The sequence below is a fragment of the Pleurodeles waltl genome, chromosome 9, assembly GCF_031143425.1.
Source record: "Pleurodeles waltl isolate 20211129_DDA chromosome 9, aPleWal1.hap1.20221129, whole genome shotgun sequence".
Taxonomy (NCBI): Eukaryota; Metazoa; Chordata; class Amphibia; order Caudata; family Salamandridae; genus Pleurodeles; species Pleurodeles waltl.
Genome location: NC_090448.1, coordinates 803,873,351 through 803,889,930, shown reverse-complemented (window position 1 = coordinate 803,889,930; position 16,580 = coordinate 803,873,351).

Sequence of the window (16,580 nt, the reverse complement as noted above, 5' to 3'; positions counted from 1 at the left end):
GGAAATTTGTGGCTCCACTCAGATTGCAGAACTTTCTGTCATGGAAATGAGAGGAAAAGTGTTTTTTTGGCCAAATTTTGAGGTTTGCAAATGATTCTGGGTAACAAAACGTGGTCAGAGCCCCACAATTCACACCACCGTGGATTCCCCTAGTTGTCTAGTTTTAAAAAATGCACAGGTTTGCTAGGTTTCCCCTGGTGCCGGCTGAGCTAGAGGCCAAAATCCACAGCTAGGCACTTTGTAAAAAAAAAGCTTTGTTTTCTTTGTGAAAATGAGATGTGTCCACGACAAGTTTTGGGGAACTCCTTTCGCGGCCTCTAGGCCTACCCACACAAGTGAGGTACCATTTCTATTGGGAGACTTGGGGGAACGCTGTGTGGAAGGAAATTTGTGTCTCCTCTCAGATTCCAGAACTTTCTGTCACGGAAATGAGAGGAAAAAGTTTTTTCTTTGGCCTATTTTTGAGGTTTGCAAAGGATTGTGTGTAACAGAATCTGGTCAGAGCCCCACAGGTCACCCTATCCTGGGTTCCCCTAGGTGTCTAGTTTTAAAAAATGCACAGGTTTGCTAGGTTTCCCTAGGTGCCGGCTGAGCTACAGGCCAAAATCCACAGCTAGGCACTTTGTAATAAACAGCTCTGTTTTCTTTGTAAAAATGTGATGTGTCCACGTTGTGTTTTGGGGCATTTCCTTTCATGGGCGCTAGGCCTACCCGCACATGTGAAGTACGATTTTTATCAGGAGACTTGGGGCAACACTGGGTGGAAGGAAATTTGTGGCTGCTCTCAGATTCCAGAACTTTCTGTCACCGAAATGAGAGGAAAATGTGTTTTTTTGGCCAAATTTTGAGGTTTGCAAAGGATTCTGGGTAATAGAACCTGGTCAGAGCCCCACAAGTCACCCCATCCTGGATTCCCCTAAGTATCTAGTTTTAAAAAATGTGCAGTTTGCTAGGTTTCACCATGTGCCGGCTGAGCTAGATGCCAAAATCCACAGCTAGGCCCTTTGTAAAAAGAGCTCTGTTTTCTTTGTGAAAATGTGATGTGTCCATGTTGTGTTTTGGGACCATTTCCTTTCACGGACGCTAGGCCTACCCACACAAGTGAGGTACCATTGTTAGTGGGAGACTTGGGGGAACGCTGTGTGAAAGGAAATTTGTGGCTCTTCTCAGATTGCAGAACTTTCTGTCACGGAAATGAGAGGAAAAAGTGTTTTTTGGTCAGATTTTGAGGTTTGCAAAATATTCTGGGTAACAGAAGCTGGTCAGAGCCCCAAAATTCACACCATCTTGGATTCCCCTAGGTGTCTAATTTTCAAAAATGCACAGGTTTGCTAGGTTTCCTAAGGTGCCGGATGAGCTAGAGGCCAAAATCCACAGCTAGGTACTTTGTAGAAAAAAAAGCTTTGTTTTCTTTGTGAAAATGTGATGTGTCCACGTCAAGTTTTGGGGAACTCCTTTCGTGGCCTCTAGGCCTACCCACACAAGTGAGGTACCATTTCTATTGGGAGACTTGGGGGAAGGCTGTGTGGAAGGAAATTTGTGTCTCCTCTCAGATTCCAGAACTTTCTGTCACGGAAATGAGAGGAAAAAGTTTTTTCTTTGGCCTATTTTTGAGGTTTGCAAAGGATTGTGTGTAACAGAATCTGGTCAGTGCCCCACAGGTCACCCTATCCTGGATTCCACTAGGTGTCTAGATTTAAAAAATGCACTGGTTTGCTAGTTTTCCCCAGGTGCCGGCTGAGAAAGAGGCCAAAATCCAAAGCTAGGCCCTATGTAAAAAGAACTCTGTTTTCTTTGTGAAAATGTGATGTGTCCACGTTGTGTTTTGGGCCATTTCCTTTCACGGGCGCTAGGCCTACACACAGAAGTGAGGTACCTTTTTATTTGGAGACTTGGGGGAACGCTGTGTGGAAGTCAATTTGTGGCTAATCTCAGATTGCAGAACTTTCTGTCACGGAAATACGAGGAAAAAAAGTTTTTTGTCCAGATTTTGAGGTTTGCAAAGGATTCTGGGTAATAGACCTGGTCAGAGCCCCAAAATTCACACCAACTTGGATTCCCCCAGAAGTCTAATTTAAAAAAATGCAATGGTGTGCTAGTTTTCCCCAGGTACCGGCTGAGAAAGAGGCCAAATTCCACAGCTAGGCCCTTTCTAAAAAGAGCTCTGTTTTCTCTCTGAAAATATCATGTGTCCACGTTGTGTTTTGAGGCATTTCCTTTCACGGGCGCTAGGCCTACCCACACAAGTGAGGTACCATTTTTATTGGGAGACTTGGGGGAATGCTGTGTGGAAGGAAATTTGTGGCTCCACTCAGATTGCAGAACTTTCTGTCATGGAAATGAGAGGAAAAGTGTTTTTTTGGCCAGATTTTAAGGTTTGCAAATGATTCTGGGTAACAAAACGAGGTCAGAGCCCCACAATTCATACCACCGTGGATTCCCCTAGGTGTCTAGTTTTAAAAAATGCACAGGTTTGGTAGGTTTCCCCTGGTGCCGGCTGAGCTAGAGGCCAAAATCCACAGCTAGGCACTTTGTAAAAAAACAGCTGTGTTTCTTTGTGAAAATGTGATGTGTCAACGTTGTGTAATGGGGCACCTTCTTCCACGGCCGCTAGGCCTAGCTACACAAGTGAGGTACCATTTCTATTGGGAGATTTAGGGGAACACTGTTTGGAAGGACATTTGTGGCTCCCCTCAGATTCCAGAACTTTCTGTCACCAAAATGAGAGGAAAAAAAGTTTTTGGGCCAATTTATGAGGTTTGCCAATGATTCTGGGTAACAGAACCTGGTCAGAGCCCCACAAGTCAACCCATCCTGGATTCCCCCAGAAGTCTAGTTTAAAAAAATTCAACGGTTTGCTAGTTTTCCCCAGGTGCCGGCTGAGAAAGAGGCCAAAATCCACAGCTAGGCCGTTTGTAAAAAGAGCTCTGTTTTCTTTGTACAAATGTGCTGTGTCTTCGTTGTGTTTTGGGGCATTTCCTTTCACGGGCGCTAGGCCTACCCTCACAAGTGAGGTACCATTTTTATCGGGAGACTTGGGGGAACGCTGTGGGGAAGGAAATTTGTGGCACCTCTCAAATTGCAGAACTTTCTGTCACCGAAATGAGAGGAAAAAGTGTTTTTTGGCCAGATTTTGAGGTTTGCAAAGGATTCTGGGTAACAGAACCTGGTCAGAGCCCCACAATTCACACCACCTTGGACTCCCCTAGGTGTCTAGTTTTCAAAAATGCCCAGGTTTGCTAGGTTTCCCCAGGTGCCGGCTGAGCTAGAGGCCAAAATCCACAGCTAGACACTTTGTAAAAAACAGCCCTGTTTCTTTATGAAAATGTGATGTGTCCACATTGTGTTTTGGGGCATTTCCTCAGCGGCCGCTAGACCTACCCACACAAGTGAGGTACCATTTCTATTGGGAGACTTGGGGGAACGCTGGGTAGAAGGAAAATTGTGGCTCCTCTCAGATTCCTGAACTTTCTGTCACTGAAATGAGAGAAAATGTTTTTTTTGGCCAAATTTTGAGGTTTGCAAAGTATTCTGGGTAACAGAACTTGGTCAGAGCCCTACAAGTCACCGCATCCTGGATTCCGCTAGGTGTCCAGTTTTCACAAATTTGCTGGTTTGCTAGGTTTCACCAGTTGCCGGCTGAGCTCGTGGCCAAAATCTACAGCTAGGCATTTTGTAAAAAAACAGCTCTGTTTTCTTTGTGAAAATGTGATGTGTCCACGTTGTGTTTTGGGGCATTTCCTTTCGTGGGTGCTAGGCCTACCCGCACAAGTGAGGTACGATTTTTAGCAGGAGACTTGGGGCAACACTGGGTGGAAGGAAATTTGTGGCTGCTCTCAGATTCCAGAACTTTCTGTCACCGAAATTAGAGGAAAACTTATTTTTTTGTCAAAATTTTGAGGTTTGCAAAAGATTCTGGGTAACAGAACCTGGTCAGAGCCCCACAAGTCACCCCATCCTGGATTCCTCTAGGTGTCTAGTTTTAAAAAATGCACTGGTTTCCTAGTTTTTCCCTGGTGCCGGCTGAGAAAGAGGCCAAAATCCTCAGCTAGGCCCTTTGTAAAAAGAGCTCTGTTTTCTTTGTGAAAATGTGATGTGTCCACGTTGTGTTTTGGGGCATTTCCTTTCACGGACGCTAGGCCTAAACACACAAGTGAGGTACCATTTTTATTGGGAGACTTGGGGGAACGCTGTGTGGAAGTAAATTTGTGGCTCTTCTCAGATTGCAGAACTTTCTGTCACGGAAATGAGAGGAAAAAGGGTTTTGTAGCCAGATTTTGAGGTTTGCAAAGGATTCTGGGTAACAGAACCTGGTCAGATCCCCCAAAATCACACCACCTTTGATTCCTATAGGTGTCTAATTTTCAAAAATGCACAGGTTTGCTAGGTTTCCCATGGTGCCAGCAGAGCTAGAGGCCAAAATCCACAGCTGGGCACTTTGTAAAAAAACAGCTTTGTTTTGTTTGTGAAAATGTGATGTGTCCAAGTTGTGTTTTGGGGATCTCCTTTCGCGGCCCGCTGGCCTACCCACACAAGTGAGGTACCATTTCTATTGGGAGACTTGGAGGAACGCTGTGTGGAATGAAATTTGTGTCTCCTCTCAGATTCCAGAACTTTCTGTCACGGAAATGAGAGGAAGAAGTGGGTTTTTTGGCCAATTTTTGAGGTTTGCAAAGGATTGTGGGTAACAGAACCTGATCAGAGCCCCACAGGTCACCCCATCCTGAATTCCCCTGGTGTCTAGTTTTAAAAAATGCACAGGTTTGCTAGGTTTCCCTAGGTGCCGGCTGAGCTACAGGCCAAAATCCACAGCTAAGCACTTTGTAAAAAACAGCTCTGTTTTCTTTGTGAAAATGTGAAGTGTCCACGTTGTGTTTTGGGGCATTTCCTTTCGTGGGCGCTAGGCCTACCCGCACAAGTGAGGAACGATTTTTATCAGGAGACTTTGGGCAACACTGGGAGGAAGGAAATTTGTGGCTGCTCTCGGTTTCCAAAACTTTCTGTCACCAAAATGAGAGGAAAAAAAGTTTTTGGGCCAATTTATGAGGTTTGCCAAGGATTCTGGGTAACAGAACCTGGTCAGAGCCCCACAAGTCAACCCATCCCGGACTCCCCCAGAAGTCTAGTTTAAAAAAATGCAACGGTTTGCTAGTTTTCCCCAGGTGCCGGCTGAGAAAGAGGCCAAAATCCACAGCTAGGCCGTTTGTAAAAAGAGCTCTGTTTTCTTGTACAAATGTGCTGTGTCTTTGTTGTGTTTTGGGGCATTTCCTTTCACAGGCGCTAGGCCTATTCTCACAAGTGAGGTACCATTTTTATCAGGAGACTTGAGGGAACGCTGTGTGGAAGGAAATTGTGGCACCTCTCAGAATGCAGAACTTTCTGTCACCGAAATAAGAGGAAAAAGTGTTTTTTGGCCAGATTTTGAGGTTTGCAAAATATTCTGGGTAACAGAAGCTGGTCAGAGCCTCAAAATTCACACCACCGTGGATTCCCCTAGGTGTCTAGTTTTAAAAAATGCACAGGTTTGGTAGGTTTCCCCTGGTGCCGGCTGAGCTAGAGGCCAAAATCCACAGCTAGGCACTTTGTAAAAAAACAGCTTTGTTTTCTTTGTGAAAATGTGATGTGTCCACGTCAAATTTTGGGGAACTCCTTTCGCGGACTCTAGGCCTACCCACATAAGTGAGGTACCATTTCTATTGCGAGACTTGGGGGAACGCTGTGTGGAAGGAAAGTTGTGTCTCCTCTCAGATTCCAGAACTTTCTGTCACGGAAATGAGAGGAAAAAGTTTTTTCTTTGGCCTATTTTTGAGGTTTGCAAAGGATTGTGTGTAACAGAATCTGGTCAGAGCCCCACAGGTCACCCTATCCTGGATTCCCCTAGGTGTCTAGTTTTAAAAAATGTGCAGTTTGCTACGTTTCACCATGTGCCGGCTGAGCTAGATGCCAAAATCCACAGCTAGGCCCTTTGTAAAAAGAGCTCTGTTTTCTTTGTGAAAATGTGATGTGTCTATGTTGTGTTTTGGGAGCATTTCCTTTCACGGACGCTAGGCCTACCCACACAAGTGAGGTACCATTTTTATTGGGAGACTTGGGGGAACACTGTGTGAAAGGAAATTTGTGGCTCTTCTCAGATTGCAGAACTTTCTGTCACGGAAATGAGAGGAAAAAGTGTTTTTTGGCCAGATTTGAGGGTTGCAAAATATTCTGGGTAACAGAAGCTGGTCAGAGCCCCAAAATTCACACCATCTTGGATTCCCCTAGGTGTCTAATTTTCAAAAATGCACAGGTTTGCTAGGTTTCCTAAGGTGCCGGATGAGCTAGAGGCCAAAATCCACAGCTAGGCACTTTGTAAAAAAAAAAGCTTTGTTTTCTTTGTGAAAATGTGATTTGTCCACGTCAAGTTTTGGGGAACTCCTTTCGCGGCCTCTAGGCCTACCCACACAAGTGAGGTACCATTTCTATTGGGAGACTTGGGGGAATGCTGAGTGGAAGGAAATTTGTGTCTCCTCTCAGATTCCAGAACTTTCTGTCACGGAAATGAGAGGAAAAAGTTTTTTCTTTGGCCTATTTTTGAGGTTTGCAAAGGATTGTGTGTAACAGAATCTGGTCAGTGCCCCACAGGTCACCCTATCCTGGCTTCCACTAGGTGTCTAGTTTTAAAAAATGCACTGGTTTACTAGTTTTCCCCAGGTGCCGGCTGAGAAAGAGGCCAAAATCCAAAGCTAGGCCCTTTGTAAAAAGAACTATGTTTTCTTTGTGAAAATGTGATGTGTCCACGTTGTGTTTTGGGCCATTTCCTTTCACGGGCGCTAGGCCTACACACAGAAGTGAGGTACCTTTTTTATTTGGAGACTTGGGGGAACGCTGTGTGGAAGTCAATTTGTGGCTCATCTCAAATTGCAGAACTTTCTGTCACGGAAATACGATGAAAAAAAGTTTTTTGTCCAGATTTTGAGGTTTGCAAAGGATTCTGGGTAACAGAACCTGGTCAGAGCCCCAAAATTCACACCAACTTGAATTCCCCCAGAAGTCTAATTTTTAAAAAATGCAATGGTTTGCTAGTTTTCCCCAGGTGCCGGCTGAGAAAGAGGCCAAATTCCACAGCTAGGCCCTTTCTAAAAAGAGCTCTGTTTTCTCTCTTAAAATATCATGTGTCCACGTTGTGTTTTGAGGCATTTCTTTTCACGGGCGCTAGGCCTACCCACACACTCGCGTACTCGCTAGACGTACATGAAACATGAGACGGAAGATGCCGGTGATTCTTTTTGTATACTGACAATTCGAAATTGAGACCAGTGGAAATATCAGATGTTGAAATAATCTATAGGATAATTTATTATTGCTGGATCGACAGTTTATTTCTCGATTATTTTTTGGATCTGTAAGCCCTGAAGAAGTCGTTTAGGGATGTTATTCACTCCCAAAGACGAAACACGTGTTGGCTTGAACATCTTGTAACCAGAATGTGGCTTGAATTTGGACATATGAACAATTTGGATCAAAGATTGCTCAACAATTAAACACTTTTCATCAAATACCGTGGACTAATTGCTTTAATAAGCGTAACCGAAAGTTGGTTATAATCCGTTAATCTGAATAATTATGGACTACTATTGCTACAGTTTTCTTCCCGCTTTTCACGTTGTTCTATATTCATAACATTGTTTTGGGTCACTCTATTACATTTATGTACTTGAGGAGATTTTGATGGATATTTTTACATTACGAGTTGTTTAAATATTTGTTATCAGTGTTTCTCTAGGGGTCACCCCATTGTGCAATATACTACCCACACAAGTGAGGTACCATTTTTATCGGGAGACTTGGGGGAATGCTGTGTGGAAGGAAATTTGTGACTCCACTCAGATTGCAGAACTTTCTGTCATGGAAATGAGAGGAAAAGTGTTTTTTTGGCCAGACTTTGAGGTTTGCAAATGATTCAGGGTAACAAAACGTGGTCAGAGCCTCACAATTCACACCACCGTGGATTCCTCTAGGTGTATAGTTTTAAAAAATGCACAGGTTAGGTTTCCCCTGGTGCCGGCTGAGCTAGAGGCCAAAATCCACAGCTAGGCACTTTGTAAAAAAACAGCTGTGTTTCTTTGTGAAAATGTGATGTGTCCACGTTGTGTAATGGGGCACCTTCTTTCACGGCCGCTAGGCCTACCTACACAAGTGAGGTACCATTTCTATTGGGAGATTTAGGGGAACACTGTTTGGAAGGACATTTGTGGCTCCCCTCAGATTCCAGAACTTTCTGTCACCAAAATGAGAGGAAAAAAAGTTTTGGGGCCAATTTATGAGGTTTGCCAATGATTCTGGGTAACAGAACCTGGTCAGAGCCCCACAAGTCAACCCATCCCGGATTCCCCCAGAAGTCTAGTTTAAAAAAATGCAATGGTTTGCTAGTTTTCCCCAGGTGCCGGCTGAGAAAGAGGCCAAAATCCACAGCTAGGCCGTTTGTAAAAAGAGCTCTGTTTTCTTTGTACAAATGTGCTGTGTCTTCGTTGTGTTTTGGGGCATTTCCTTTCACGGGCGCTAGGCCTACCCTCACAAGTGAGGTACCATTTTTATTGGGAGACTTGGGGGAACGCTGTGTGGAAGGAAATTTGTGGCACCTCTCAGATTGCAGAACTTTCTGTCACCGAAATGAGAGGAAAAAGTGTTTTTTGGCCAGATTTTGAGGTATGCAAATTATTCTGGGTAACAGAACCTGGTCAGAGCCCCACAATTCACACCACCTTGGACTCCCCTAGGTGTCTAGTTTTCAAAAGTGCACAGGTTTGCTAGGTTTCCCCAGGTGCCGGCTGAGCTAGAGGCCAAAATCCACAGCTAGACACTTTGTAAAAAACATCCCTGTTTCTTTGTGAAAATGTGATGTGTCCACATTGTGTTTTGGGGCATTTCCTCAGCGGCCGCTAGACCTACCCACACAAGTGAGGTACCATTTCTATTGGGAGACTTGGGGGAACGCTGGGTAGAAGGAAAATTGTGGCTCCTCTCAGATTCCTGAACTTTCTGTCACCGAAATGAGAGAAATGTTTTTTTTGGCCAAATTTTGAGGTTTGCACAGTATTCTGGGTAACAGAACTTGGTCAGAGCCCTTCAAGTCACCGCATCCTGGATTCCGCTAGGTGTCTAGTTTTCACAAATGTGCTGGTTTGCTAGGTTTCACCAGTTGCCGGCTGAGCTCGTGGCCAAAATCTACAGCTAGGCATTTTGTAAAAAAACAGCTCTGTTTTCTTTGTGAAAATGTGATGTGTCCACGTTGTGTTTTGGGGCATTTCCTTTCGTGGGTGCTAGGCCTACCCGCACAAGTGAGGTAAGATTTTTAGCAGGAGACTTGGGGCAACACTGGGTGGAAGGAAATTTGTGGCTGCTCTCAGATTCCAGAACTTTCTGTCACCGAAATTAGAGGAAAATTTATTTTTTTGTCAAAAGTTTGAGGTTTGCAAAAGATTCTGGGTAACAGAACCTGGTCAGAGCCCCACAAGTCACCCCATCCTGGATTCCTCTAGGTGTCTAGTTTTAAAAAATGCACTGGTTTGCTAGTTTTCCTCTGGTGCCGGGTGAAAAAGAGGCCAAAATCCTCAGCTAGGCCCTTTGTAAAAAGAGCTCTGTTTTCTTTGTGAAAATGTGATGTGTCCACGTTGTGTTTTGGGGCATTTCCTTTCACGGGCGCTAGGCCTAAACACACAAGTGAGGTACCATTTTTACTGGGAGACTTGGGGGAACGCTGTGTGGAAGTAAATTTGTGGCTCTTCTCAGATTGCAGAACTTTCTGTCACGGAAATGAGAGGAAAAAGGGTTTTGTGGCCAGATTTTGAGGTTTGCAAAGGATTCTGGGTAACAGAACCTGGTCAGATCCCCCAAAATCACACCACCTTTGATTCCTATAGGTGTCTAATTTTCAAAAATGCACAGGTTTGCTAGGTTTCCCATGGTGCCAGCAGAGCTATATGCCAAAATCCACAGCTGGGCACTTTGTAAAAAAACAGCTATGTTTTGTTTGTGAAAATGTGATGTGTCCAAGTTGTGTTTTGGGGATCTCCTTTCGCGGCCCGCTGGCCTACCCACACAAGTGAGGTACCATTTCTATTGGTAGACTTGGAGGAACGCTGTGTGGAAGGAAATTTGTGTCTCCTCTCAGATTCCAGAACTTTCTGTCACGGAAATGAGAGGAAAAAGTGTTTTTTTTGGCCAATTTTTGAGGTTTGCAAAGGATTTTGGGTAACAGAACCTGGTCAGAGCCCCACAGGTCACCCCATCCTGAATTCCCCTGGTGTCTAGTTTTAAAAAATGCACAGGTTTGCTAGGTTTCCCTAGGTGCCGGCTGAGCTACAGGCCAAAATCCACAGCTAGGCACTTTGTAAAAAACAGCTCTGTTTTCTTTGTGAAAATGTGATGTGTCCACGTTGTGTTTTGGGGCATTTCCTTTCGTGGGCGCTAGGCCTACCCGCACAAGTGAGGTACGATTTTTATGAGCAGACTTTGGGCAACACTGGGTGGAAGGAAATTTGTGGCTACTCTCGGTTTCCAAAACTTTCTGTCACCAAAATGAGAGGAAAAAAAGTTTTTGGGCCAATTTATGAGGTTTGCCAAGGATTCTGGGTAACAGAACCTGGTCAGAGCCCCACAAGTCAACCCATCCCGGACTCCCCCAGAAGTCTAGTTTAAAAAAATGCAACGGTTTGCTAGTTTTCCCCAGGTGCCGGCTGAGAAAGAGGCCAAAATCCACAGCTAGGCCATTTGTAAAAAGAGCTCTGTTTTCTTTGTACAAATGTGCTGTGTCTTTGTTGTGTTTTGGGGCATTTCCTTTCACAGGCGCTAGGCCTACCCTCACAAGTGAGGTACCATTTTTATCAGGAGACTTGCGGGAACGCTGTGTGGAAGGAAATTTGTGGCACCTCTCAGAATGCAGAACTTTCTGTCACCGAAATGAGAGGAAAAAGTGTTTTTTGGCCAGATTTTGAGGTTTGCAAAATATTCTGGGTAACAGAAGCTGGTCAGAGCCTCAAAATTCACACCATCTTGGATTCCCCTAGGTGTCTAATTTTAAAAAATGCACAGGTTTGCTAGGTTTCCTAAGATGGCGGATGAGCTAGAGGCCAAAATCCACAGCTAGGCACTTTGTAAAAAAAAAAGCTTTGTTTTCTTTGTGAAAATGTGATATGTCCACGTCGAGTTTTGGGGAACTCCTTTCGTGGCCTCTAGGCCTACCCACACAAGTGAGGTACCATTTCTATTGGGAGACTTGGGGGAACGCTGTGTGGAAGGAAATTTGTGTCTTCTCTCAGATTCCAGAACTTTCTGTCACCGAAATGAGAGGAAAAAGTTTTTTCTTTGGCCTAATTTTGAGGTTTGCAAAGGATTGTGTGTAACAGAATCTGGTCAGAGCCCCACAGGTCACCCTATCCTGGATTCCACTAGGTGTCTAGTTTTAAAAAATGCACTGGTTTGCTAGTTTTCCCCAGGTGCCGGCTGAGAAAGAGGCCAAAATCCAAAGCTAGGCCCTTTGTAAAAAGAACTCTGTTTTCTTTGTGAAAATGTGATGTGTCCACGTTGTGTTTTGGGGCATTTCCTTTCGTGGGTGCTAGGCCTACCCGCACAAGTGAGGTATGATTTTTAGCAGGAGACTTAGGGCAGCACTGGGTGGATGGAAATTTGTGGCTGCTCTCAGATTCCAGAACTTTCTGTCACCGAAATTAGAGGAAAACGTATTTTTTTGTCAAAATTTTGAGGTTTGCAAAAGATTCTGGGTAACAGAACCTGGTAAGAGCCCCACAAGTCACCCCATCCTGGATTCCTCTAGGTGTCTAGTTTTAAAAAATGCACTGGTTTGCTAGTTTTTCCCTGGTGCCGGCTGAGAAAGAGGCCAAAATCCTCAGCTAGGCCCTTTGTAAAAAGAGCTCTGTTTTCTTTGTGAAAATGTGATGTGTACACGTTGTGTTTTGGGGCATTTCCTTTCACGGACGCTAGGCCTAAACACACAAGTGAGGTACCATTTTTATTGGGAGACTTGGGGGAACGCTGTGTGGAAGTAAATTTGTGGCTCTTCTCAGATTGCAGAACTTTCTGTCACGGAAATCAGAGGAAAAAGGGTTTTGTAGCCAGATTTTGAGGTTTGCAAAGGATTCTGGGTAACAGAACCTGGTCAGATCCCCCAAAATCACACCACCTTTGATTCCTATAGGTGTCTAATTTTCAAAAATGCACAGGTTTGCTAGGTTTCCCATGGTGCCAGCAGAGCTAGAGGCCAAAATCCACAGCTGGGCACTTTGTAAAAAAACAGCTTTGTTTTGTTTGTGAAAATGTGATGTGTCCAAGTTGTGTTTTGGGGATCTCCTTTCGTGGCACGCTGGCCTACCCACACAAGTGAGGTACCATTTCTATTGGGAGACTTGGAGGAACGCTGTGTGGAATGAAATTTGTGTCTCCTCTCAGATTCCAGAACTTTCTGTCACGGAAATGAGAGGAAGAAGTGTTTTTTTTGGCCAATTTTTGAGGTTTGCAAAGGATTGTGGGTAACAGAACCTGATCAGAGCCCCACAGGTCACCCCATCCTGAATTCCCCTGGTGTCTAGTTTTAAAAAATGCACAGGTTTGCTAGGTTTCCCTAGGTGCCGGCTGAGCTACAGGCCAAAATCCACAGCTAGGCACTTTGTAAAAAACAGCTCTGTTTTCTTTGTGAAAATGTGAAGTGTCCACGTTGTGTTTTGGGGCATTTCCTTTTGTGGGCGCTAGGCCTACCCGCACAAGTGAGGAACGATTTTTATCAGGAGACTTTGGGCAACACTGGGTGGAAGGAAATTTGTGGCTGCTCTCGGTTTCCAAAACTTTCTGTCACCAAAATGAGAGGAAAAAAAGTTTTTGGGCCAATTTATGAGGTTTGCCAAGGATTCTGGGTAACAGAACCTGGTCAGAGCCCCACAAGTCAACCCATCCCGGACTCCCCCAGAAGTCTAGTTTAAAAAAATGCAACGGTTTGCTAGTTTTCCCCAGGTGCCGGCTGAGAAAGAGGCCAAAATCCACAGCTAGGCCGTTTGTAAAAAGAGCTCTGTTTTCTTTGTACAAATGTGCTGTGTCTTTGTTGTGTTTTGGGGCATTTCCTTTCACAGGCGCTAGGCCTATCCTCACAAGTGAGGTACCATTTTTATCAGGAGACTTGAGGGAACGCTGTGTGGAAGGAAATTTGTGGCACCTCTCAGAATGCAGAACTTTCTGTCACCGAAATAAGAGGAAAAAGTGTTTTTTGGCCAGATTTTGAGGTTTGCAAAATATTCTGGGTAACAGAAGCTGGTCAGAGCCTCAAAATTCACACCACCGTGGATTCCCCTAGGTGTCTAGTTTTAAAAAATGCACAGGTTTGGTAGGTTTCCCCTGGTGCCGGCTGAGCTAGAGGCCAAAATCCACAGCTGGGCCCTTTGTAAAAAGAGCTCTGTTTTCTTTGTGAAAATGTGATGTGTCCACGTTGTGTTTTGGGGCATTTCCTTTCATGGGCGCTAGGCCTACACACAGAAGTGAGGTACCTTTTTTATTTGGAGACTTGGGGGAACGCTGTGTGGAAGTCAATTTGTGGCTAATCTCAGATTGCAGAACTTTCTGTCACGGAAATACGATGAAAAAAAGTTTTTTGTCCAGATTTTGAGGTTTGCAAAGGATTCTGGGTAACAGAACCTGGTCAGAGCCCCAAAATTCACACCAACTTGGATTCCCCCAGAAGTCTAATTTTAAAAAAATGCAATGGTTTGCTAGTTTTCCCCAGGTGCCGGCTGAGAAAGAGGCCAAATTCCACAGCTAGGCCCTTTCTAAAAAGAGCTCTGTTTTCTCTCTTAAAATATCATGTGTCCACGTTGTGTTTTGAGGCATTTCTTTTCACGGGCGCTAGGCCTACCCACACAAGTGAGGTACCATTTTTATCGGGAGACTTGGGGGAATGCTGTGTGGAAGGAAATTTGTGACTCCACTCAGATTGCAGAACTTTCTGTCATGGAAATGAGAGGAAAAGTGTTTTTTTGGCCAGACTTTGAGGTTTGCAAATGATTCTGGGTAACAAAACGTGGTCAGAGCCTCACAATTCACACCACCGTGGATTCCCCTAGGTGTATAGTTTTAAAAATTGCACAGGTTTGCTAGGTTTCCCCTGGTGCCGGCTGAGCTAGAGGCCAAAATCCACAGCTAGGCACTTTGTAAAAAAACAGCTGTGTTTCTTTGTGAAAATATGATGTGTCCACGTTGTGTAATGGGGCACCTTCTTTCACGGCCGCTAGGCCTACCTACACAAGTGAGGTACCATTTCTACTGGGAGATTTAGGGGAACACTGTTTGGAAGGACATTTGTGGCTCCCCTCAGATTCCAGAACTTTCTGTCACCAAAATGAGAGGAAAAAAAGTTTTTGGGCCAATTTATGAGGTTTGCCAATGATTCTGGGTAACAGAACCTGGTCAGAGCCCCACAAGTCAACCCATCCCGGATTCCCCCAGAAGTCTAGTTTAAAAAAATGCAATGGTTTGCTAGTTTTCCCCAGGTGCCGGCTGAGAAAGAGGCCAAAATCCACAGCTAGGCCGTTTGTAAAAAGAGCTCTGTTTTCTTTGTACAAATGTGCTGTGTCTTCGTTGTGTTTTGGGGCATTTCCTTTCACGGGCGCTAGGCCTACCCTCACAAGTGAGGTACCATTTTTATCGGGAGACTTGGGGGAACGCTGTGTGGAAGGAAATTTGTGGCACCTCTCAGATTGCAGAACTTTCTGTCACCGAAATGAGAGGAAAAAGTGTTTTTTGGCCAGATTTTGAGGTTTGCAAAGGATTCTGGGTAACAGAACCTGGTCAGAGCCCCACAATTCACACCACCTTGGACTCCCCTAGGTGTCTAGTTTTCAAAAGTGCACAGGTTTGCTAGGTTTCCCCAGGTGCCGGCTGAGCTAGAGGCCAAAATCCACAGCTAGACACTTTGTAAAAAACATCCCTGTTTCTTTGTGAAAATGTGATGTGTCCACATTGTGTTTTGGGGCATTTCCTCAGCGGCCGCTAGACCTACCCACACAAGTGAGGTACCATTTCTATTGGGAGACTTGGGGGAACGCTGGGTAGAAGGAAAATTGTGGCTCCTCTCAGATTCCTGAACTTTCTGTCACCGAAATGAGAGAAAATGTTTTTTTTGGCCAAATTTTGAGGTTTGCAAAGTATTCTGGGTAACAGAACTTGGTCAGAGCCCTACAAGTCACCGCATCCTGGATTCCGCTAGGTGTCTAGTTTTCACAAATGCGCTGGTTTGCTAGGTTTCACCAGTTGCCGGCTGAGCTCGTGGCCAAAATCTACAGCTAGGCATTTTGTAAAAAAACAGCTCTGTTTTCTTTGTGAAAATGTGATGTGTCCACGTTGTGTTTTGGGGCATTTCCTTTCGTGGGTGCTAGGCCTACCCGCACAAGTGAGGTAAGATTTTTAGCTGGAGACTTGGGGCAACACTGGGTGGAAGGAAATTTGTGGCTGCTCTCAGATTCCAGAACGTTCTGTCACCGAAATTAGAGGAAAACGTATTTTTTTGTCAAGATTTTGAGGTTTGCAAAAGATTCTGGGTAACAGAACCTGGTCAGAGCCCCACAAGTCACCCCATCCTGGATTCCTCTAGGTGTCTAGTTTTAAAAAATGCACTGGTTTGCTAGTTTTCCTCTGGTGCCGGGTGAAAAAGAGGCCAAAATCCTCAGCTAGGCCCTTTGTAAAAAGAGCTCTGTTTTCTTTGTGAAAATGTGATGTGTCCACGTTGTGTTTTGGGGCATTTCCTTTCACGGGCGCTAGGCCTAAACACACAAGTGAGGTACCATTTTTACTGGGAGACTTGGGGGAACGCTGTGTGGAAGTAAATTTGTGGCTCTTCTCAGATTGCAGAACTTTCTGTCACGGAAATGAGGGGAAAAAGGGTTTTGTGGCCAGATTTTGAGGTTTGCAAAGGATTCTGGGTAACAGAACCTGGTCAGATCCCCCAAAATCACACCACCTTTGATTCCTATAGGTGTCTAATTTTCAAAAATGCACAGGTTTGCTAGGTTTCCCATGGTGCCAGCAGAGCTAGATGCCAAAATCCACAGCTGGGCACTTTGTAAAAAAACAGCTTTGTTTTGTTTGTGAAAATGTGATGTGTCCAAGTTGTGTTTTGGGGATCTCCTTTCGCGGCCCGCTGGCCTACCCACACAAGTGAGGTACCATTTCTATTGGTAGACTTGGAGGAACGCTGTGTGGAAGGAAATTTGTGTCTCCTCTCAGATTCCAGAACTTTCTGTCACGGAAATGAGAGGAAAAAGTGTTTTATTTGCCAATTTTTGAGGTTTGCAAAGGATTGTGGGTAACAGAACCTGGTCAGAGCCCCCCAGGTCTCCCCATCCTGAATTCCCCTTGTGTCTAGTTTTAAAAAATGCACAGGTTTGCTAGGTTTCCCTAGGTGCCGGCTGAGCTACAGGCCAAAATCCACAGCTAGGCACTTTCTAAAAAACAGCTCTGTTTTCTTTGTGAAAATGTGATGTGTCCACGTTGTGTTTTGGGGCATTTCCTTTCGTGGGCGCTAGGCCTACCCGCACAAGTGAGGT